General features: G+C 51.0%; 33 non-coding genes across 33 annotated transcripts; all 33 read left to right on the top strand.

Moving 5' to 3' along the window:
• Positions 1–241: 241 nt before the first annotated feature.
• Positions 242–405, top strand: LOC125783471 (U1 spliceosomal RNA). Its single transcript, XR_007426194.1, has one exon. It is a non-coding gene; the product is annotated as a U1 spliceosomal RNA (small nuclear RNA).
• Positions 406–963: 558 nt separating this feature from the next.
• LOC125783700 (U6 spliceosomal RNA) lies at positions 964–1,070 on the top strand. The gene has a single exon (XR_007426420.1). It is a non-coding gene; the product is annotated as a U6 spliceosomal RNA (small nuclear RNA).
• Positions 1,071–1,348: 278 nt separating this feature from the next.
• On the top strand, positions 1,349–1,512 carry LOC125783319 (U1 spliceosomal RNA). The gene has a single exon (XR_007426041.1). It is a non-coding gene; the product is annotated as a U1 spliceosomal RNA (small nuclear RNA).
• A 558-nt stretch (positions 1,513–2,070) lies between these two features.
• Positions 2,071–2,177, top strand: LOC125783699 (U6 spliceosomal RNA). The gene has a single exon (XR_007426419.1). It is a non-coding gene; the product is annotated as a U6 spliceosomal RNA (small nuclear RNA).
• A 278-nt stretch (positions 2,178–2,455) lies between these two features.
• Positions 2,456–2,619, top strand: LOC125783318 (U1 spliceosomal RNA). The gene has a single exon (XR_007426040.1). It is a non-coding gene; the product is annotated as a U1 spliceosomal RNA (small nuclear RNA).
• Positions 2,620–3,177: 558 nt separating this feature from the next.
• Positions 3,178–3,284, top strand: LOC125783698 (U6 spliceosomal RNA). The gene has a single exon (XR_007426418.1). It is a non-coding gene; the product is annotated as a U6 spliceosomal RNA (small nuclear RNA).
• A 278-nt stretch (positions 3,285–3,562) lies between these two features.
• On the top strand, positions 3,563–3,726 carry LOC125783298 (U1 spliceosomal RNA). Its single transcript, XR_007426019.1, has one exon. It is a non-coding gene; the product is annotated as a U1 spliceosomal RNA (small nuclear RNA).
• Positions 3,727–4,284: 558 nt separating this feature from the next.
• LOC125783697 (U6 spliceosomal RNA) lies at positions 4,285–4,391 on the top strand. The gene has a single exon (XR_007426417.1). It is a non-coding gene; the product is annotated as a U6 spliceosomal RNA (small nuclear RNA).
• A 278-nt stretch (positions 4,392–4,669) lies between these two features.
• LOC125783553 (U1 spliceosomal RNA) lies at positions 4,670–4,833 on the top strand. The gene has a single exon (XR_007426276.1). It is a non-coding gene; the product is annotated as a U1 spliceosomal RNA (small nuclear RNA).
• Positions 4,834–5,391: 558 nt separating this feature from the next.
• On the top strand, positions 5,392–5,498 carry LOC125783696 (U6 spliceosomal RNA). Its single transcript, XR_007426416.1, has one exon. It is a non-coding gene; the product is annotated as a U6 spliceosomal RNA (small nuclear RNA).
• Positions 5,499–5,776: 278 nt separating this feature from the next.
• On the top strand, positions 5,777–5,940 carry LOC125783316 (U1 spliceosomal RNA). The gene has a single exon (XR_007426038.1). It is a non-coding gene; the product is annotated as a U1 spliceosomal RNA (small nuclear RNA).
• A 558-nt stretch (positions 5,941–6,498) lies between these two features.
• Positions 6,499–6,605, top strand: LOC125783695 (U6 spliceosomal RNA). Its single transcript, XR_007426415.1, has one exon. It is a non-coding gene; the product is annotated as a U6 spliceosomal RNA (small nuclear RNA).
• A 278-nt stretch (positions 6,606–6,883) lies between these two features.
• Positions 6,884–7,047, top strand: LOC125783315 (U1 spliceosomal RNA). Its single transcript, XR_007426037.1, has one exon. It is a non-coding gene; the product is annotated as a U1 spliceosomal RNA (small nuclear RNA).
• Positions 7,048–7,605: 558 nt separating this feature from the next.
• On the top strand, positions 7,606–7,712 carry LOC125783694 (U6 spliceosomal RNA). The gene has a single exon (XR_007426414.1). It is a non-coding gene; the product is annotated as a U6 spliceosomal RNA (small nuclear RNA).
• Positions 7,713–7,990: 278 nt separating this feature from the next.
• LOC125783314 (U1 spliceosomal RNA) lies at positions 7,991–8,154 on the top strand. The gene has a single exon (XR_007426036.1). It is a non-coding gene; the product is annotated as a U1 spliceosomal RNA (small nuclear RNA).
• Positions 8,155–8,712: 558 nt separating this feature from the next.
• Positions 8,713–8,819, top strand: LOC125783693 (U6 spliceosomal RNA). The gene has a single exon (XR_007426413.1). It is a non-coding gene; the product is annotated as a U6 spliceosomal RNA (small nuclear RNA).
• A 278-nt stretch (positions 8,820–9,097) lies between these two features.
• Positions 9,098–9,261, top strand: LOC125783536 (U1 spliceosomal RNA). The gene has a single exon (XR_007426259.1). It is a non-coding gene; the product is annotated as a U1 spliceosomal RNA (small nuclear RNA).
• Positions 9,262–9,819: 558 nt separating this feature from the next.
• LOC125783692 (U6 spliceosomal RNA) lies at positions 9,820–9,926 on the top strand. Its single transcript, XR_007426412.1, has one exon. It is a non-coding gene; the product is annotated as a U6 spliceosomal RNA (small nuclear RNA).
• Positions 9,927–10,204: 278 nt separating this feature from the next.
• LOC125783552 (U1 spliceosomal RNA) lies at positions 10,205–10,368 on the top strand. The gene has a single exon (XR_007426275.1). It is a non-coding gene; the product is annotated as a U1 spliceosomal RNA (small nuclear RNA).
• Positions 10,369–10,926: 558 nt separating this feature from the next.
• Positions 10,927–11,033, top strand: LOC125783691 (U6 spliceosomal RNA). Its single transcript, XR_007426411.1, has one exon. It is a non-coding gene; the product is annotated as a U6 spliceosomal RNA (small nuclear RNA).
• Positions 11,034–11,311: 278 nt separating this feature from the next.
• LOC125783313 (U1 spliceosomal RNA) lies at positions 11,312–11,475 on the top strand. The gene has a single exon (XR_007426035.1). It is a non-coding gene; the product is annotated as a U1 spliceosomal RNA (small nuclear RNA).
• A 558-nt stretch (positions 11,476–12,033) lies between these two features.
• LOC125783689 (U6 spliceosomal RNA) lies at positions 12,034–12,140 on the top strand. The gene has a single exon (XR_007426409.1). It is a non-coding gene; the product is annotated as a U6 spliceosomal RNA (small nuclear RNA).
• Positions 12,141–12,418: 278 nt separating this feature from the next.
• Positions 12,419–12,582, top strand: LOC125783312 (U1 spliceosomal RNA). The gene has a single exon (XR_007426034.1). It is a non-coding gene; the product is annotated as a U1 spliceosomal RNA (small nuclear RNA).
• A 558-nt stretch (positions 12,583–13,140) lies between these two features.
• On the top strand, positions 13,141–13,247 carry LOC125783688 (U6 spliceosomal RNA). Its single transcript, XR_007426408.1, has one exon. It is a non-coding gene; the product is annotated as a U6 spliceosomal RNA (small nuclear RNA).
• A 278-nt stretch (positions 13,248–13,525) lies between these two features.
• Positions 13,526–13,689, top strand: LOC125783311 (U1 spliceosomal RNA). The gene has a single exon (XR_007426033.1). It is a non-coding gene; the product is annotated as a U1 spliceosomal RNA (small nuclear RNA).
• Positions 13,690–14,247: 558 nt separating this feature from the next.
• On the top strand, positions 14,248–14,354 carry LOC125783926 (U6 spliceosomal RNA). The gene has a single exon (XR_007426646.1). It is a non-coding gene; the product is annotated as a U6 spliceosomal RNA (small nuclear RNA).
• A 278-nt stretch (positions 14,355–14,632) lies between these two features.
• On the top strand, positions 14,633–14,796 carry LOC125783551 (U1 spliceosomal RNA). Its single transcript, XR_007426274.1, has one exon. It is a non-coding gene; the product is annotated as a U1 spliceosomal RNA (small nuclear RNA).
• Positions 14,797–15,354: 558 nt separating this feature from the next.
• LOC125783687 (U6 spliceosomal RNA) lies at positions 15,355–15,461 on the top strand. The gene has a single exon (XR_007426407.1). It is a non-coding gene; the product is annotated as a U6 spliceosomal RNA (small nuclear RNA).
• Positions 15,462–15,739: 278 nt separating this feature from the next.
• Positions 15,740–15,903, top strand: LOC125783310 (U1 spliceosomal RNA). The gene has a single exon (XR_007426032.1). It is a non-coding gene; the product is annotated as a U1 spliceosomal RNA (small nuclear RNA).
• Positions 15,904–16,461: 558 nt separating this feature from the next.
• On the top strand, positions 16,462–16,568 carry LOC125783686 (U6 spliceosomal RNA). Its single transcript, XR_007426406.1, has one exon. It is a non-coding gene; the product is annotated as a U6 spliceosomal RNA (small nuclear RNA).
• A 278-nt stretch (positions 16,569–16,846) lies between these two features.
• LOC125783535 (U1 spliceosomal RNA) lies at positions 16,847–17,010 on the top strand. The gene has a single exon (XR_007426258.1). It is a non-coding gene; the product is annotated as a U1 spliceosomal RNA (small nuclear RNA).
• A 558-nt stretch (positions 17,011–17,568) lies between these two features.
• On the top strand, positions 17,569–17,675 carry LOC125783685 (U6 spliceosomal RNA). Its single transcript, XR_007426405.1, has one exon. It is a non-coding gene; the product is annotated as a U6 spliceosomal RNA (small nuclear RNA).
• A 278-nt stretch (positions 17,676–17,953) lies between these two features.
• Positions 17,954–18,117, top strand: LOC125783584 (U1 spliceosomal RNA). Its single transcript, XR_007426307.1, has one exon. It is a non-coding gene; the product is annotated as a U1 spliceosomal RNA (small nuclear RNA).
• Positions 18,118–18,156: the final 39 nt, after the last annotated feature.

Below are 18,156 nucleotides of genomic sequence, written 5' to 3'. Positions count from 1 at the left end.
GCCCCGTAATGTCTTGAGATTGCTTTGCAAAAGCATGAGAAATGCTCGCAAGGCCTGCTAAGTAAATGCCCTGTCAGAGTCAAAGAGGTCGCTAGACGCAAGGACTCCGCGAGAGCCTTTAGTTCAGGATGAGAGGCGGGGCTACGATCTCATCAAGCCCCTCCCCTCAAGAATTACACCATCACCCTCTTCCTGCATTAGCTGCGGTCAGGATGAGCATTCCCCAAAAACAACAACTTTCATACTTACCTGGCAGGGGTGATACCATGATCAGAAAGGTGGTTCGCCCAGAGCGAGGCTCAGCCATTGCACTCGGGCTGTGCTGACCTTTGCGAATTCCCCAAACGCGGGAATCTCGACTGCATAATTTCTGGTAGGGGGGGACTGCGTGCGCGCTCTCCCCTGACGTGCTTCTGTGACCAATGTAGAGTTGTGTTTCTGCGGCTTTGTGTTTGGCTGAGCAAAGTGTTGGGAAAGCAGCTATAGGCGTTCCTTGCCGTAGAAAACGGGGGTGCCTTGTGACCCACGCTTTGGAGATCTGCCCCAGTGTCAAGCTCAGGTCAGACTTGCTGATGTTTTCCCAGTAGGCATATTCCTGTGAAAAAAAAGAAGTGGAATGGTAGCTCCAAAAGCTTGGAATTCATAGATCTGACCAGCACCTTCCTATGACATTCTTCAATGCAGCTCAGTCATTGCTTCTCAGCTCATGCTTGATTTCATTTAGTCACCTGGCATCCAAAGAACCTTCTTCTGCGTTCGAAGGTAGAAAATGTGCTATGTATACTAAGTACTGCCCCGTGTGAAACAAAAAAGCGTCACTGGAGTCCAAAGTGGGGAGGGCTTGACACTCCCAGCCTGTGAGGTGTCAAGAGGACACCTGATAAGCCTCTGAGGCCTGCCCTCTTGCAGAAACCCTGTTGAGGCGCGGAATGGTATATGGGAGAGACGTGGGCCACGTGGAGCGTGCTTGCTACGGCAGCACATATACTAAAATTGGATCGATACAGAGAAGATTAGCATGGCCCCTGCGAAAGGATGACACGCAAATCCGTGAGGCGCTCCTTGTTTTGTTCCGTCTAACGGAAAGTATGGCCCATGTCAGCATCTGCCCCGTAATGTCTTGAGATTGCTTTGCAAAAGCATGAGAAATGCTCGCAAGGCCTGCTAAGTAAATGCCCTGTCAGAGTCAAAGAGGTCGCTAGACGCAAGGACTCCGCGAGAGCCTTTAGTTCAGGATGAGAGGCGGGGCTACGATCTCATCAAGCCCCTCCCCTCAAGAATTACACCATCACCCTCTTCCTGCATTAGCTGCGGTCAGGATGAGCATTCCCCAAAAACAACAACTTTCATACTTACCTGGCAGGGGTGATACCATGATCAGAAAGGTGGTTCGCCCAGAGCGAGGCTCAGCCATTGCACTCGGGCTGTGCTGACCTTTGCGAATTCCCCAAATGCGGGAATCTCGACTGCATAATTTCTGGTAGTGGGGGACTGCGTGCGCGCTCTCCCCTGACGTGCTTCTGTGACCAATGTAGAGTTGTGTTTCTGCGGCTTTGTGTTTGGCTGAGCAAAGTGTTGGGAAAGCAGCTGTAGGCGTTCCTTGCCGTAGAAAACGGGGGTGCCTTGTGACCCACGCTTTGGAGATCTGCCCCAGTGTCAAGCTCAGGTCAGACTTGCTGATGTTTTCCCAGTAGGCATATTCCTGTGAAAAAAAAGAAGTGGAATGGTAGCTCCAAAAGCTTGGAATTCATAGATCTGACCAGCACCTTCCTATGACATTCTTCAATGCAGCTCAGTCACTGCTTCTCAGCTCATGCTTGATTTCATTTAGTCACCTGGCATCCAAAGAACCTTCTTCTGCGTTCGAAGGTAGAAAATGTGCTATGTATACTAAGTACTGCCCCGTGTGAAACAAAAAAGCGTCACTGGAGTCCAAAGTGGGGAGGGCTTGACACTCCCAGCCTGTGAGGTGTCAAGAGGACACCTGATAAGCCTCTGAGGCCTGCCCTCTTGCAGAAACCCTGTTGAGGCGCGGAATGGTATATGGGAGAGACGTGGGCCACGTGGAGCGTGCTTGCTACGGCAGCACATATACTAAAATTGGATCGATACAGAGAAGATTAGCATGGCCCCTGCGAAAGGATGACACGCAAATCCGTGAGGCGCTCCTTGTTTTGTTCCGTCTAACGGAAAGTACGGCCCATGTCAGCATCTGCCCCGTAATGTCTTGAGATTGCTTTGCAAAAGCATGAGAAATGCTCGCAAGGCCTGCTAAGTAAATGCCCTGTCAGAGTCAAAGAGGTCGCTAGACGCAAGGACTCCGCGAGAGCCTTTAGTTCAGGATGAGAGGCGGGGCTACGATCTCATCAAGCCCCTCCCCTCAAGAATTACACCATCACCCTCTTCCTGCATTAGCTGCGGTCAGGATGAGCATTCCCCAAAAACAACAACTTTCATACTTACCTGGCAGGGGTGATACCATGATCAGAAAGGTGGTTCGCCCAGAGCGAGGCTCAGCCATTGCACTCGGGCTGTGCTGACCTTTGCGAATTCCCCAAATGCGGGAATCTCGACTGCATAATTTCTGGTAGTGGGGGACTGCGTGCGCGCTCTCCCCTGACGTGCTTCTGTGACCAATGTAGAGTTGTGTTTCTGCGGCTTTGTGTTTGGCTGAGCAAAGTGTTGGGAAAGCAGCTGTAGGCGTTCCTTGCCGTAGAAAACGGGGGTGCCTCGTGACCCACGCTTTGGAGATCTGCCCCAGTGTCAAGCTCAGGTCAGACTTGCTGATGTTTTCCCAGTAGGCATATTCCTGTGAAAAAAAAGAAGTGGAATGGTAGCTCCAAAAGCTTGGAATTCATAGATCTGACCAGCACCTTCCTATGACATTCTTCAATGCAGCTCAGTCATTGCTTCTCAGCTCATGCTTGATTTCATTTAGTCACCTGGCATCCAAAGAACCTTCTTCTGCGTTCGAAGGTAGAAAATGTGCTATGTATACTAAGTACTGCCCCGTGTGAAACAAAAAAGCGTCACTGGAGTCCAAAGTGGGGAGGGCTTGACACTCCCAGCCTGTGAGGTGTCAAGAGGACACCTGATAAGCCTCTGAGGCCTGCCCTCTTGCAGAAACCCTGTTGAGGCGCGGAATGGTATATGGGAGAGACGTGGGCCACGTGGAGCGTGCTTGCTACGGCAGCACATATACTAAAATTGGATCGATACAGAGAAGATTAGCATGGCCCCTGCGAAAGGATGACACGCAAATCCGTGAGGCGCTCCTTGTTTTGTTCCGTCTAACGGAAAGTACGGCCCATGTCAGCATCTGCCCCGTAATGTCTTGAGATTGCTTTGCAAAAGCATGAGAAATGCTCGCAAGGCCTGCTAAGTAAATGCCCTGTCAGAGTCAAAGAGGTCGCTAGACGCAAGGACTCCGCGAGAGCCTTTAGTTCAGGATGAGAGGCGGGGCTACGATCTCATCAAGCCCCTCCCCTCAAGAATTACACCATCACCCTCTTCCTGCATTAGCTGCGGTCAGGATGAGCATTCCCCAAAAACAACAACTTTCATACTTACCTGGCAGGGGTGATACCATGATCATAAAGGTGGTTCGCCCAGAGCGAGGCTCAGCCATTGCACTCGGGCTGTGCTGACCTTTGCGAATTCCCCAAATGCGGGAATCTCGACTGCATAATTTCTGGTAGTGGGGGACTGCGTGCGCGCTCTCCCCTGACGTGCTTCTGTGACCAATGTAGAATTGTGTTTCTGCGGCTTTGTGTTTGGCTGAGCAAAGTGTTGGGAAAGCAGCTGTAGGCGTTCCTTGCCGTAGAAAACGGGGGTGCCTTGTGACCCACGCTTTGGAGATCTGCCCCAGTGTCAAGCTCAGGTCAGACTTGCTGATGTTTTCCCAGTAGGCATATTCCTGTGAAAAAAAAGAAGTGGAATGGTAGCTCCAAAAGCTTGGAATTCATAGATCTGACCAGCACCTTCCTATGACATTCTTCAATGCAGCTCAGTCATTGCTTCTCAGCTCATGCTTGATTTCATTTAGTCACCTGGCATCCAAAGAACCTTCTTCTGCGTTCGAAGGTAGAAAATGTGCTATGTATACTAAGTACTGCCCCGTGTGAAACAAAAAAGCGTCACTGGAGTCCAAAGTGGGGAGGGCTTGACACTCCCAGCCTGTGAGGTGTCAAGAGGACACCTGATAAGCCTCTGAGGCCTGCCCTCTTGCAGAAACCCTGTTGAGGCGCGGAATGGTATATGGGAGAGACGTGGGCCACGTGGAGCGTGCTTGCTACGGCAGCACATATACTAAAATTGGATCGATACAGAGAAGATTAGCATGGCCCCTGCGAAAGGATGACACGCAAATCCGTGAGGCGCTCCTTGTTTTGTTCCGTCTAACGGAAAGTACGGCCCATGTCAGCATCTGCCCCGTAATGTCTTGAGATTGCTTTGCAAAAGCATGAGAAATGCTCGCAAGGCCTGCTAAGTAAATGCCCTGTCAGAGTCAAAGAGGTCGCTAGACGCAAGGACTCCGCGAGAGCCTTTAGTTCAGGATGAGAGGCGGGGCTACGATCTCATCAAGCCCCTCCCCTCAAGAATTACACCATCACCCTCTTCCTGCATTAGCTGCGGTCAGGATGAGCATTCCCCAAAAATAACAACTTTCATACTTACCTGGCAGGGGTGATACCATGATCAGAAAGGTGGTTCGCCCAGAGCGAGGCTCAGCCATTGCACTCGGGCTGTGCTGACCTTTGCGAATTCCCCAAATGCGGGAATCTCGGCCGCATAATTTCTGGTAGTGGGGGACTGCGTGCGCGCTCTCCCCTGACGTGCTTCTGTGACCAATGTAGAGTTGTGTTTCTGCGGCTTTGTGTTTGGCTGAGCAAAGTGTTGGGAAAGCAGCTGTAGGCGTTCCTTGCCGTAGAAAACGGGGGTGCCTTGTGACCCACGCTTTGGAGATCTGCCCCAGTGTCAAGCTCAGGTCAGACTTGCTGATGTTTTCCCAGTAGGCATATTCCTGTGAAAAAAAAGAAGTGGAATGGTAGCTCCAAAAGCTTGGAATTCATAGATCTGACCAGCACCTTCCTATGACATTCTTCAATGCAGCTCAGTCATTGCTTCTCAGCTCATGCTTGATTTCATTTAGTCACCTGGCATCCAAAGAACCTTCTTCTGCGTTCGAAGGTAGAAAATGTGCTATGTATACTAAGTACTGCCCCGTGTGAAACAAAAAAGCGTCACTGGAGTCCAAAGTGGGGAGGGCTTGACACTCCCAGCCTGTGAGGTGTCAAGAGGACACCTGATAAGCCTCTGAGGCCTGCCCTCTTGCAGAAACCCTGTTGAGGCGCGGAATGGTATATGGGAGAGACGTTGGCCACGTGGAGCGTGCTTGCTACGGCAGCACATATACTAAAATTGGATCGATACAGAGAAGATTAGCATGGCCCCTGCGAAAGGATGACACGCAAATCCGTGAGGCGCTCCTTGTTTTGTTCCGTCTAACGGAAAGTACGGCCCATGTCAGCATCTGCCCCGTAATGTCTTGAGATTGCTTTGCAAAAGCATGAGAAATGCTCGCAAGGCCTGCTAAGTAAATGCCCTGTCAGAGTCAAAGAGGTCGCTAGACGCAAGGACTCCGCGAGAGCCTTTAGTTCAGGATGAGAGGCGGGGCTACGATCTCATCAAGCCCCTCCCCTCAAGAATTACACCATCACCCTCTTCCTGCATTAGCTGCGGTCAGGATGAGCATTCCCCAAAAACAACAACTTTCATACTTACCTGGCAGGGGTGATACCATGATCAGAAAGGTGGTTCGCCCAGAGCGAGGCTCAGCCATTGCACTCGGGCTGTGCTGACCTTTGCGAATTCCCCAAATGCGGGAATCTCGACTGCATAATTTCTGGTAGTGGGGGACTGCGTGCGCGCTCTCCCCTGACGTGCTTCTGTGACCAATGTAGAGTTGTGTTTCTGCGGCTTTGTGTTTGGCTGAGCAAAGTGTTGGGAAAGCAGCTGTAGGCGTTCCTTGCCGTAGAAAACGGGGGTGCCTTGTGACCCACGCTTTGGAGATCTGCCCCAGTGTCAAGCTCAGGTCAGACTTGCTGATGTTTTCCCAGTAGGCATATTCCTGTGAAAAAAAAGAAGTGGAATGGTAGCTCCAAAAGCTTGGAATTCATAGATCTGACCAGCACCTTCCTATGACATTCTTCAATGCAGCTCAGTCATTGCTTCTCAGCTCATGCTTGATTTCATTTAGTCACCTGGCATCCAAAGAACCTTCTTCTGCGTTCGAAGGTAGAAAATGTGCTATGTATACTAAGTACTGCCCCGTGTGAAACAAAAAAGCGTCACTGGAGTCCAAAGTGGGGAGGGCTTGACACTCCCAGCCTGTGAGGTGTCAAGAGGACACCTGATAAGCCTCTGAGGCCTGCCCTCTTGCAGAAACCCTGTTGAGGCGCGGAATGGTATATGGGAGAGACGTGGGCCACGTGGAGCGTGCTTGCTACGGCAGCACATATACTAAAATTGGATCGATACAGAGAAGATTAGCATGGCCCCTGCGAAAGGATGACACGCAAATCCGTGAGGCGCTCCTTGTTTTGTTCCGTCTAACGGAAAGTACGGCCCATGTCAGCATCTGCCCCGTAATGTCTTGAGATTGCTTTGCAAAAGCATGAGAAATGCTCGCAAGGCCTGCTAAGTAAATGCCCTGTCAGAGTCAAAGAGGTCGCTAGACGCAAGGACTCCGCGAGAGCCTTTAGTTCAGGATGAGAGGCGGGGCTACGATCTCATCAAGCCCCTCCCCTCAAGAATTACACCATCACCCTCTTCCTGCATTAGCTGCGGTCAGGATGAGCATTCCCCAAAAACAACAACTTTCATACTTACCTGGCAGGGGTGATACCATGATCAGAAAGGTGGTTCGCCCAGAGCGAGGCTCAGCCATTGCACTCGGGCTGTGCTGACCTTTGCGAATTCCCCAAATGCGGGAATCTCGACTGCATAATTTCTGGTAGTGGGGGACTGCGTGCGCGCTCTCCCCTGACGTGCTTCTGTGACCAATGTAGAGTTGTGTTTCTGCGGCTTTGTGTTTGGCTGAGCAAAGTGTTGGGAAAGCAGCTGTAGGCGTTCCTTGCCGTAGAAAACGGGGGTGCCTTGTGACCCACGCTTTGGAGATCTGCCCCAGTGTCAAGCTCAGGTCAGACTTGCTGATGTTTTCCCAGTAGGCATATTCCTGTGAAAAAAAAGAAGTGGAATGGTAGCTCCAAAAGCTTGGAATTCATAGATCTGACCAGCACCTTCCTATGACATTCTTCAATGCAGCTCAGTCATTGCTTCTCAGCTCATGCTTGATTTCATTTAGTCACCTGGCATCCAAAGAACCTTCTTCTGCGTTCGAAGGTAGAAAATGTGCTATGTATACTAAGTACTGCCCCGTGTGAAACAAAAAAGCGTCACTGGAGTCCAAAGTGGGGAGGGCTTGACACTCCCAGCCTGTGAGGTGTCAAGAGGACACCTGATAAGCCTCTGAGGCCTGCCCTCTTGCAGAAACCCTGTTGAGGCGCGGAATGGTATATGGGAGAGACGTGGGCCACGTGGAGCGTGCTTGCTACGGCAGCACATATACTAAAATTGGATCGATACAGAGAAGATTAGCATGGCCCCTGCGAAAGGATGACACGCAAATCCGTGAGGCGCTCCTTGTTTTGTTCCGTCTAACGGAAAGTACGGCCCATGTCAGCATCTGCCCCGTAATGTCTTGAGATTGCTTTGCAAAAGCATGAGAAATGCTCGCAAGGCCTGCTAAGTAAATGCCCTGTCAGAGTCAAAGAGGTCGCTAGACGCAAGGACTCCGCGAGAGCCTTTAGTTCAGGATGAGAGGCGGGGCTACGATCTCATCAAGCCCCTCCCCTCAAGAATTACACCATCACCCTCTTCCTGCATTAGCTGCGGTCAGGATGAGCATTCCCCAAAAACAACAACTTTCATACTTACCTGGCAGGGGTGATACCATGATCAGAAAGGTGGTTCGCCCAGAGCGAGGCTCAGCCATTGCACTCGGGCTGTGCTGACCTTTGCGAATTCCCCAAATGCGGGAATCTCGACTGCATAATTTCTGGTAGTGGGGGACTGCGTGCGCGCTCTCCCCTGACGTGCTTCTGTGACCAATGTAGAGTTGTGTTTCTGCGGCTTTGTGTTTGGCTGAGCAAAGTGTTGGGAAAGCAGCTGTAGGCGTTCCTTGCCGTAGAAAACGGGGGTGCCTTGTGACCCACGCTTTGGAGATCTGCCCCAGTGTCAAGCTCAGGTCAGACTTGCTGATGTTTTCCCAGTAGGCATATTCCTGTGAAAAAAAAGAAGTGGAATGGTAGCTCCAAAAGCTTGGAATTCATAGATCTGACCAGCACCTTCCTATGACATTCTTCAATGCAGCTCAGTCATTGCTTCTCAGCTCATGCTTGATTTCATTTAGTCACCTGGCATCCAAAGAACCTTCTTCTGCGTTCGAAGGTAGAAAATGTGCTATGTATACTAAGTACTGCCCCGTGTGAAACAAAAAAGCGTCACTGGAGTCCAAAGTGGGGAGGGCTTGACACTCCCAGCCTGTGAGGTGTCAAGAGGACACCTGATAAGCCTCTGAGGCCTGCCCTCTTGCAGAAACCCTGTTGAGGCGCGGAATGGTATATGGGAGAGACGTGGGCCACGTGGAGCGTGCTTGCTACGGCAGCACATATACTAAAATTGGATCGATACAGAGAAGATTAGCATGGCCCCTGCGAAAGGATGACACGCAAATCCGTGAGGCGCTCCTTGTTTTGTTCCGTCTAACGGAAAGTACGGCCCATGTCAGCATCTGCCCCGTAATGTCTTGAGATTGCTTTGCAAAAGCATGAGAAATGCTCGCAAGGCCTGCTAAGTAAATGCCCTGTCAGAGTCAAAGAGGTCGCTAGACGCAAGGACTCCGCGAGAGCCTTTAGTTCAGGATGAGAGGCGGGGCTACGATCTCATCAAGCCCCTCCCCTCAAGAATTACACCATCACCCTCTTCCTGCATTAGCTGCGGTCAGGATGAGCATTCCCCAAAAACAACAACTTTCATACTTACCTGGCAGGGGTGATACCATGATCAGAAAGGTGGTTCGCCCAGAGCGAGGCTCAGCCATTGCACTCGGGCTGTGCTGACCTTTGCGAATTCCCCAAATGCGGGAATCTCAACTGCATAATTTCTGGTAGTGGGGGACTGCGTGCGCGCTCTCCCCTGACGTGCTTCTGTGACCAATGTAGAGTTGTGTTTCTGCGGCTTTGTGTTTGGCTGAGCAAAGTGTTGGGAAAGCAGCTGTAGGCGTTCCTTGCCGTAGAAAACGGGGGTGCCTCGTGACCCACGCTTTGGAGATCTGCCCCAGTGTCAAGCTCAGGTCAGACTTGCTGATGTTTTCCCAGTAGGCATATTCCTGTGAAAAAAAAGAAGTGGAATGGTAGCTCCAAAAGCTTGGAATTCATAGATCTGACCAGCACCTTCCTATGACATTCTTCAATGCAGCTCAGTCATTGCTTCTCAGCTCATGCTTGATTTCATTTAGTCACCTGGCATCCAAAGAACCTTCTTCTGCGTTCGAAGGTAGAAAATGTGCTATGTATACTAAGTACTGCCCCGTGTGAAACAAAAAAGCGTCACTGGAGTCCAAAGTGGGGAGGGCTTGACACTCCCAGCCTGTGAGGTGTCAAGAGGACACCTGATAAGCCTCTGAGGCCTGCCCTCTTGCAGAAACCCTGTTGAGGCGCGGAATGGTATATGGGAGAGACGTGGGCCACGTGGAGCGTGCTTGCTACGGCAGCACATATACTAAAATTGGATCGATACAGAGAAGATTAGCATGGCCCCTGCGAAAGGATGACACGCAAATCCGTGAGGCGCTCCTTGTTTTGTTCCGTCTAACGGAAAGTACGGCCCATGTCAGCATCTGCCCCGTAATGTCTTGAGATTGCTTTGCAAAAGCATGAGAAATGCTCGCAAGGCCTGCTAAGTAAATGCCCTGTCAGAGTCAAAGAGGTCGCTAGATGCAAGGACTCCGCGAGAGCCTTTAGTTCAGGATGAGAGGCGGGGCTACGATCTCATCAAGCCCCTCCCCTCAAGAATTACACCATCACCCTCTTCCTGCATTAGCTGCGGTCAGGATGAGCATTCCCCAAAAATAACAACTTTCATACTTACCTGGCAGGGGTGATACCATGATCAGAAAGGTGGTTCGCCCAGAGCGAGGCTCAGCCATTGCACTCGGGCTGTGCTGACCTTTGCGAATTCCCCAAATGCGGGAATCTCGGCCGCATAATTTCTGGTAGTGGGGGACTGCGTGCGCGCTCTCCCCTGACGTGCTTCTGTGACCAATGTAGAGTTGTGTTTCTGCGGCTTTGTGTTTGGCTGAGCAAAGTGTTGGGAAAGCAGCTGTAGGCGTTCCTTGCCGTAGAAAACGGGGGTGCCTTGTGACCCACGCTTTGGAGATCTGCCCCAGTGTCAAGCTCAGGTCAGACTTGCTGATGTTTTCCCAGTAGGCATATTCCTGTGAAAAAAAAGAAGTGGAATGGTAGCTCCAAAAGCTTGGAATTCATAGATCTGACCAGCACCTTCCTATGACATTCTTCAATGCAGCTCAGTCATTGCTTCTCAGCTCATGCTTGATTTCATTTAGTCACCTGGCATCCAAAGAACCTTCTTCTGCGTTCGAAGGTAGAAAATGTGCTATGTATACTAAGTACTGCCCCGTGTGAAACAAAAAAGCGTCACTGGAGTCCAAAGTGGGGAGGGCTTGACACTCCCAGCCTGTGAGGTGTCAAGAGGACACCTGATAAGCCTCTGAGGCCTGCCCTCTTGCAGAAACCCTGTTGAGGCGCGGAATGGTATATGGGAGAGACGTGGGCCACGTGGAGCGTGCTTGCTACGGCAGCACATATACTAAAATTGGATCGATACAGAGAAGATTAGCATGGCCCCTGCGAAAGGATGACACGCAAATCCGTGAGGCGCTCCTTGTTTTGTTCCGTCTAACGGAAAGTACGGCCCATGTCAGCATCTGCCCCGTAATGTCTTGAGATTGCTTTGCAAAAGCATGAGAAATGCTCGCAAGGCCTGCTAAGTAAATGCCCTGTCAGAGTCAAAGAGGTCGCTAGACGCAAGGACTCCGCGAGAGCCTTTAGTTCAGGATGAGAGGCGGGGCTACGATCTCATCAAGCCCCTCCCCTCAAGAATTACACCATCACCCTCTTCCTGCATTAGCTGCGGTCAGGATGAGCATTCCCCAAAAACAACAACTTTCATACTTACCTGGCAGGGGTGATACCATGATCAGAAAGGTGGTTCGCCCAGAGCGAGGCTCAGCCATTGCACTCGGGCTGTGCTGACCTTTGCGAATTCCCCAAATGCGGGAATCTCGACTGCATAATTTCTGGTAGTGGGGGACTGCGTGCGCGCTCTCCCCTGACGTGCTTCTGTGACCAATGTAGAGTTGTGTTTCTGCGGCTTTGTGTTTGGCTGAGCAAAGTGTTGGGAAAGCAGCTGTAGGCGTTCCTTGCCGTAGAAAACGGGGGTGCCTTGTGACCCACGCTTTGGAGATCTGCCCCAGTGTCAAGCTCAGGTCAGACTTGCTGATGTTTTCCCAGTAGGCATATTCCTGTGAAAAAAAAGAAGTGGAATGGTAGCTCCAAAAGCTTGGAATTCATAGATCTGACCAGCACCTTCCTATGACATTCTTCAATGCAGCTCAGTCATTGCTTCTCAGCTCATGCTTGATTTCATTTAGTCACCTGGCATCCAAAGAACCTTCTTCTGCGTTCGAAGGTAGAAAATGTGCTATGTATACTAAGTACTGCCCCGTGTGAAACAAAAAAGCGTCACTGGAGTCCAAAGTGGGGAGGGCTTGACACTCCCAGCCTGTGAGGTGTCAAGAGGACACCTGATAAGCCTCTGAGGCCTGCCCTCTTGCAGAAACCCTGTTGAGGCGCGGAATGGTATATGGGAGAGACGTGGGCCACGTGGAGCGTGCTTGCTACGGCAGCACATATACTAAAATTGGATCGATACAGAGAAGATTAGCATGGCCCCTGCGAAAGGATGACACGCAAATCCGTGAGGCGCTCCTTGTTTTGTTCCGTCTAACGGAAAGTACGGCCCATGTCAGCATCTGCCCCGTAATGTCTTGAGATTGCTTTGCAAAAGCATGAGAAATGCTCGCAAGGCCTGCTAAGTAAATGCCCTGTCAGAGTCAAAGAGGTCGCTAGACGCAAGGACTCCGCGAGAGCCTTTAGTTCAGGATGAGAGGCGGGGCTACGATCTCATCAAGCCCCTCCCCTCAAGAATTACACCATCACCCTCTTCCTGCATTAGCTGCGGTCAGGATGAGCATTCCCCAAAAACAACAACTTTCATACTTACCTGGCAGGGGTGATACCATGATCAGAAAGGTGGTTCGCCCAGAGCGAGGCTCAGCCATTGCACTCGGGCTGTGCTGACCTTTGCGAATTCCCCAAATGCGGGAATCTCGACTGCATAATTTCTGGTAGTGGGGGACTGCGTGCGCGCTCTCCCCTGACGTGCTTCTGTGACCAATGTAGAGTTGTGTTTCTGCGGCTTTGTGTTTGGCTGAGCAAAGTGTTGGGAAAGCAGCTGTAGGCTTTCCTTGCCGTAGAAAACGGGGGTGCCTTGTGACCCACGCTTTGGAGATCTGCCCCAGTGTCAAGCTCAGGTCAGACTTGCTGATGTTTTCCCAGTAGGCATATTCCTGTGAAAAAAAAGAAGTGGAATGGTAGCTCCAAAAGCTTGGAATTCATAGATCTGACCAGCACCTTCCTATGACATTCTTCAATGCAGCTCAGTCATTGCTTCTCAGCTCATGCTTGATTTCATTTAGTCACCTGGCATCCAAAGAACCTTCTTCTGCGTTCGAAGGTAGAAAATGTGCTATGTATACTAAGTACTGCCCCGTGTGAAACAAAAAAGCGTCACTGGAGTCCAAAGTGGGGAGGGCTTGACACTCCCAGCCTGTGAGGTGTCAAGAGGACACCTGATAAGCCTCTGAGGCCTGCCCTCTTGCAGAAACCCTGTTGAGGCGCGGAATGGTATATGGGAGAGACGTGGGCCACGTGGAGCGTGCTTGCTACGGCAGCACATATACTAAAATTGGATCGATACAGAGAAGATTAGCATGGCCCCTGCGAAAGGATGACACGCAAATCCGTGAGGCGCTCCTTGTTTTGTTCCGTCTAACGGAAAGTACGGCCCATGTCAGCATCTGCCCCGTAATGTCTTGAGATTGCTTTGCAAAAGCATGAGAAATGCTCGCAAGGCCTGCTAAGTAAATGCCCTGTCAGAGTCAAAGAGGTCGCTAGACGCAAGGACTCCGCGAGAGCCTTTAGTTCAGGATGAGAGGCGGGGCTACGATCTCATCAAGCCCCTCCCCTCAAGAATTACACCATCACCCTCTTCCTGCATTAGCTGCGGTCAGGATGAGCATTCCCCAAAAACAACAACTTTCATACTTACCTGGCAGGGGTGATACCATGATCAGAAAGGTGGTTCGCCCAGAGCGAGGCTCAGCCATTGCACTCGGGCTGTGCTGACCTTTGCGAATTCCCCAAATGCGGGAATCTCGACTGCATAATTTCTGGTAGTGGGGGACTGCGTGCGCGCTCTCCCCTGACGTGCTTCTGTGACCAATGTAGAGTTGTGTTTCTGCGGCTTTGTGTTTGGCTGAGCAAAGTGTTGGGAAAGCAGCTGTAGGCGTTCCTTGCCGTAGAAAACGGGGGTGCCTTGTGACCCACGCTTTGGAGATCTGCCCCAGTGTCAAGCTCAGGTCAGACTTGCTGATGTTTTCCCAGTAGGCATATTCCTGTGAAAAAAAAGAAGTGGAATGGTAGCTCCAAAAGCTTGGAATTCATAGATCTGACCAGCACCTTCCTATGACATTCTTCAATGCAGCTCAGTCATTGCTTCTCAGCTCATGCTTGATTTCATTTAGTCACCTGGCATCCAAAGAACCTTCTTCTGCGTTCGAAGGTAGAAAATGTGCTATGTATACTAAGTACTGCCCCGTGTGAAACAAAAAAGCGTCACTGGAGTCCAAAGTGGGGAGGGCTTGACACTCCCAGCCTGTGAGGTGTCAAGAGGACACCTGATAAGCCTCTGAGGCCTGCCCTCTTGCAGAAACCCTGTTGAGGCGCGGAATGGTATATGGGAGAGACGTGGGCCACGTGGAGCGTGCTTGCTACGGCAGCACATATACTAAAATTGGATCGATACAGAGAAGATTAGCATGGCCCCTGCGAAAGGATGACACGCAAATCCGTGAGGGGCTCCTTGTTTTGTTCCGTCTAACGGAAAGTACGGCCCATGTCAGCATCTGCCCCGTAATGTCTTGAGATTGCTTTGCAAAAGCATGAGAAATGCTCGCAAGGCCTGCTAAGTAAATGCCCTGTCAGAGTCAAAGAGGTCGCTAGACGCAAGGACTCCGCGAGAGCCTTTAGTTCAGGATGAGAGGCGGGGCTACGATCTCATCAAGCCCCTCCCCTCAAGAATTACACCATCACCCTCTTCCTGCATTAGCTGCGGTCAGGATGAGCATTCCCCAAAAATAACAACTTTCATACTTACCTGGCAGGGGTGATACCATGATCAGAAAGGTGGTTCGCCCAGAGCGAGGCTCAGCCATTGCACTCGGGCTGTGCTGACCTTTGCGAATTCCCCAAATGCGGGAATCTCGGCCGCATAATTTCTGGTAGTGGGGGACTGCGTGCGCGCTCTCCCCTGACGTGCTTCTGTGACCAATGTAGAGTTGTGTTTCTGCGGCTTTGTGTTTGGCTGAGCAAAGTGTTGGGAAAGCAGCTGTAGGCGTTCCTTGCCGTAGAAAACGGGGGTGCCTTGTGACCCACGCTTTGGAGATCTGCCCCAGTGTCAAGCTCAGGTCAGACTTGCTGATGTTTTCCCAGTAGGCATATTCCTGTGAAAAAAAAGAAGTGGAATGGTAGCTCCAAAAGCTTGGAATTCATAGATCTGACCAGCACCTTCCTATGACATTCTTCAATGCAGCTCAGTCATTGCTTCTCAGCTCATGCTTGATTTCATTTAGTCACCTGGCATCCAAAGAACCTTCTTCTGCGTTCGAAGGTAGAAAATGTGCTATGTATACTAAGTACTGCCCCGTGTGAAACAAAAAAGCGTCACTGGAGTCCAAAGTGGGGAGGGCTTGACACTCCCAGCCTGTGAGGTGTCAAGAGGACACCTGATAAGCCTCTGAGGCCTGCCCTCTTGCAGAAACCCTGTTGAGGCGCGGAATGGTATATGGGAGAGACGTGGGCCACGTGGAGCGTGCTTGCTACGGCAGCACATATACTAAAATTGGATCGATACAGAGAAGATTAGCATGGCCCCTGCGAAAGGATGACACGCAAATCCGTGAGGCGCTCCTTGTTTTGTTCCGTCTAACGGAAAGTACGGCCCATGTCAGCATCTGCCCCGTAATGTCTTGAGATTGCTTTGCAAAAGCATGAGAAATGCTCACAAGGCCTGCTAAGTAAATGCCCTGTCAGAGTCAAAGAGGTCGCTAGACGCAAGGACTCCGCGAGAGCCTTTAGTTCAGGATGAGAGGCGGGGCTACGATCTCATCAAGCCCCTCCCCTCAAGAATTACACCATCACCCTCTTCCTGCATTAGCTGCGGTCAGGATGAGCATTCCCCAAAAACAACAACTTTCATACTTACCTGGCAGGGGTGATACCATGATCAGAAAGGTGGTTCGCCCAGAGCGAGGCTCAGCCATTGCACTCGGGCTGTGCTGACCTTTGCGAATTCCCCAAATGCGGGAATCTCGACTGCATAATTTCTGGTAGTGGGGGACTGCGTGCGCGCTCTCCCCTGACGTGCTTCTGTGACCAATGTAGAGTTGTGTTTCTGCGGCTTTGTGTTTGGCTGAGCAAAGTGTTGGGAAAGCAGCTGTAGGCGTTCCTTGCCGTAGAAAACGGGGGTGCCTTGTGACCCACGCTTTGGAGATCTGCCCCAGTGTCAAGCTCAGGTCAGACTTGCTGATGTTTTCCCAGTAGGCATATTCCTGTGAAAAAAAAGAAGTGGAATGGTAGCTCCAAAAGCTTGGAATTCATAGATCTGACCAGCACCTTCCTATGACATTCTTCAATGCAGCTCAGTCATTGCTTCTCAGCTCATGCTTGATTTCATTTAGTCACCTGGCATCCAAAGAACCTTCTTCTGCGTTCGAAGGTAGAAAATGTGCTATGTATACTAAGTACTGCCCCGTGTGAAACAAAAAAGCGTCACTGGAGTCCAAAGTGGGGAGGGCTTGACACTCCCAGCCTGTGAGGTGTCAAGAGGACACCTGATAAGCCTCTGAGGCCTGCCCTCTTGCAGAAACCCTGTTGAGGCGCGGAATGGTATATGGGAGAGACGTGGGCCACGTGGAGCGTGCTTGCTACGGCAGCACATATACTAAAATTGGATCGATACAGAGAAGATTAGCATGGCCCCTGCGAAAGGATGACACGCAAATCCGTGAGGCGCTCCTTGTTTTGTTCCGTCTAACGGAAAGTACGGCCCATGTCAGCATCTGCCCCGTAATGTCTTGAGATTGCTTTGTAAAAGCATGAGAAATGCTCGCAAGGCCTGCTAAGTAAATGCCCTGTCAGAGTCAAAGAGGTCGCTAGACGCAAGGACTCCGCGACAGCCTTTAGTTCAGGATGAGAGGCGGGGCGACGATCTCATCAAGCCCCTCCCCTCAAGAATTACACCATCACCCTCTTCCTGCATTAGCTGCGGTCAGGATGAGCATTCCCCAAAAACAACAACTTTCATACTTACCTGGCAGGGGTGATACCATGATCAGAAAGGTGGTTCGCCCAGAGCGAGGCTCAGCCATTGCACTCGGGCTGTGCTGACCTTTGCGAATTCCCCAAATGCGGGAATCTCAACTGCATAATTTCTGGTAGTGGGGGACTGCGTGCGCGCTCTCCCCTGACGTGCTTCTGTGACCAATGTAGAGTTGTGTTTCTGCGGCTTTGTGTTTGGCTGAGCAAAGTGTTGGGAAAGCAGCTGTAGGCGTTCCTTGCCGTAGAAAACGGGGGTGCCTTGTGACCCACGCTTTGGAGTTCTGCCCCAGTGTCAAGCTCAGGTCAGACTTGCTGATGTTTTCCCAGTAGGCATATTCCTGTGAAAAAAAAGAAGTGGAATGGTAGCTCCAAAAGCTTGGAATTCATAGATCTGACCAGCACCTTCCTATGACATTCTTCAATGCAGCTCAGTCATTGCTTCTCAGCTCATGCTTGATTTCATTTAGTCACCTGGCATCCAAAGAACCTTCTTCTGCGTTCGAAGGTAGAAAATGTGCTATGTATACTAAGTACTGCCCCGTGTGAAACAAAAAAGCGTCACTGGAGTCCAAAGTGGGGAGGGCTTGACACTCCCAGCCTGTGAGGTGTCAAGAGGACACCTGATAAGCCTCTGAGGCCTGCCCTCTTGCAGAAACCCTGTTGAGGCGCGGAATGGTATATGGGAGAGACGTGGGCCACGTGGAGCGTGCTTGCTACGGCAGCACATATACTAAAATTGGATCGATACAGAGAAGATTAGCATGGCCCCTGCGAAAGGATGACACGCAAATCCGTGAGGCGCTCCTTGTTTTGTTCCGTCTAACGGAAAGTACGGCCCATGTCAGCATCTGCCCCGTAATGTCTTGAGATTGCTTTGCAAAAGCATGAGAAATGCTCGCAAGGCCTGCTAAGTAAATGCCCTGTCAGAGTCAAAGAGGTCGCTAGACGCAAGGACTCCGCGAGAGCCTTTAGTTCAGGATGAGAGGCGGGGCTACGATCTCATCAAGCCCCTCCCCTCAAGAATTACACCATCACCCTCTTCCTGCATTAGCTGCGGTCAGGATGAGCATTCCCCAAAAACAACAACTTTCATACTTACCTGGCAGGGGTGATACCATGATCAGAAAGGTGGTTCGCCCAGAGCGAGGCTCAGCCATTGCACTCGGGCTGTGCTGACCTTTGCGAATTCCCCAAATGCGGGAATCTCAACTGCATAATTTCTGGTAGTGGGGGACTACGTGCGCGCTCTCCCCTGACGTGCTTCTGTGACCAATGTAGAGTTGTGTTTCTGCGG

The sequence above is a fragment of the Astyanax mexicanus genome, chromosome 18 (assembly GCF_023375975.1).
Source record: "Astyanax mexicanus isolate ESR-SI-001 chromosome 18, AstMex3_surface, whole genome shotgun sequence".
In the NCBI taxonomy this organism is placed as follows: Eukaryota; Metazoa; Chordata; class Actinopteri; order Characiformes; family Acestrorhamphidae; genus Astyanax; species Astyanax mexicanus.
This window is presented reverse-complemented; position numbering and strand designations above follow the sequence as displayed.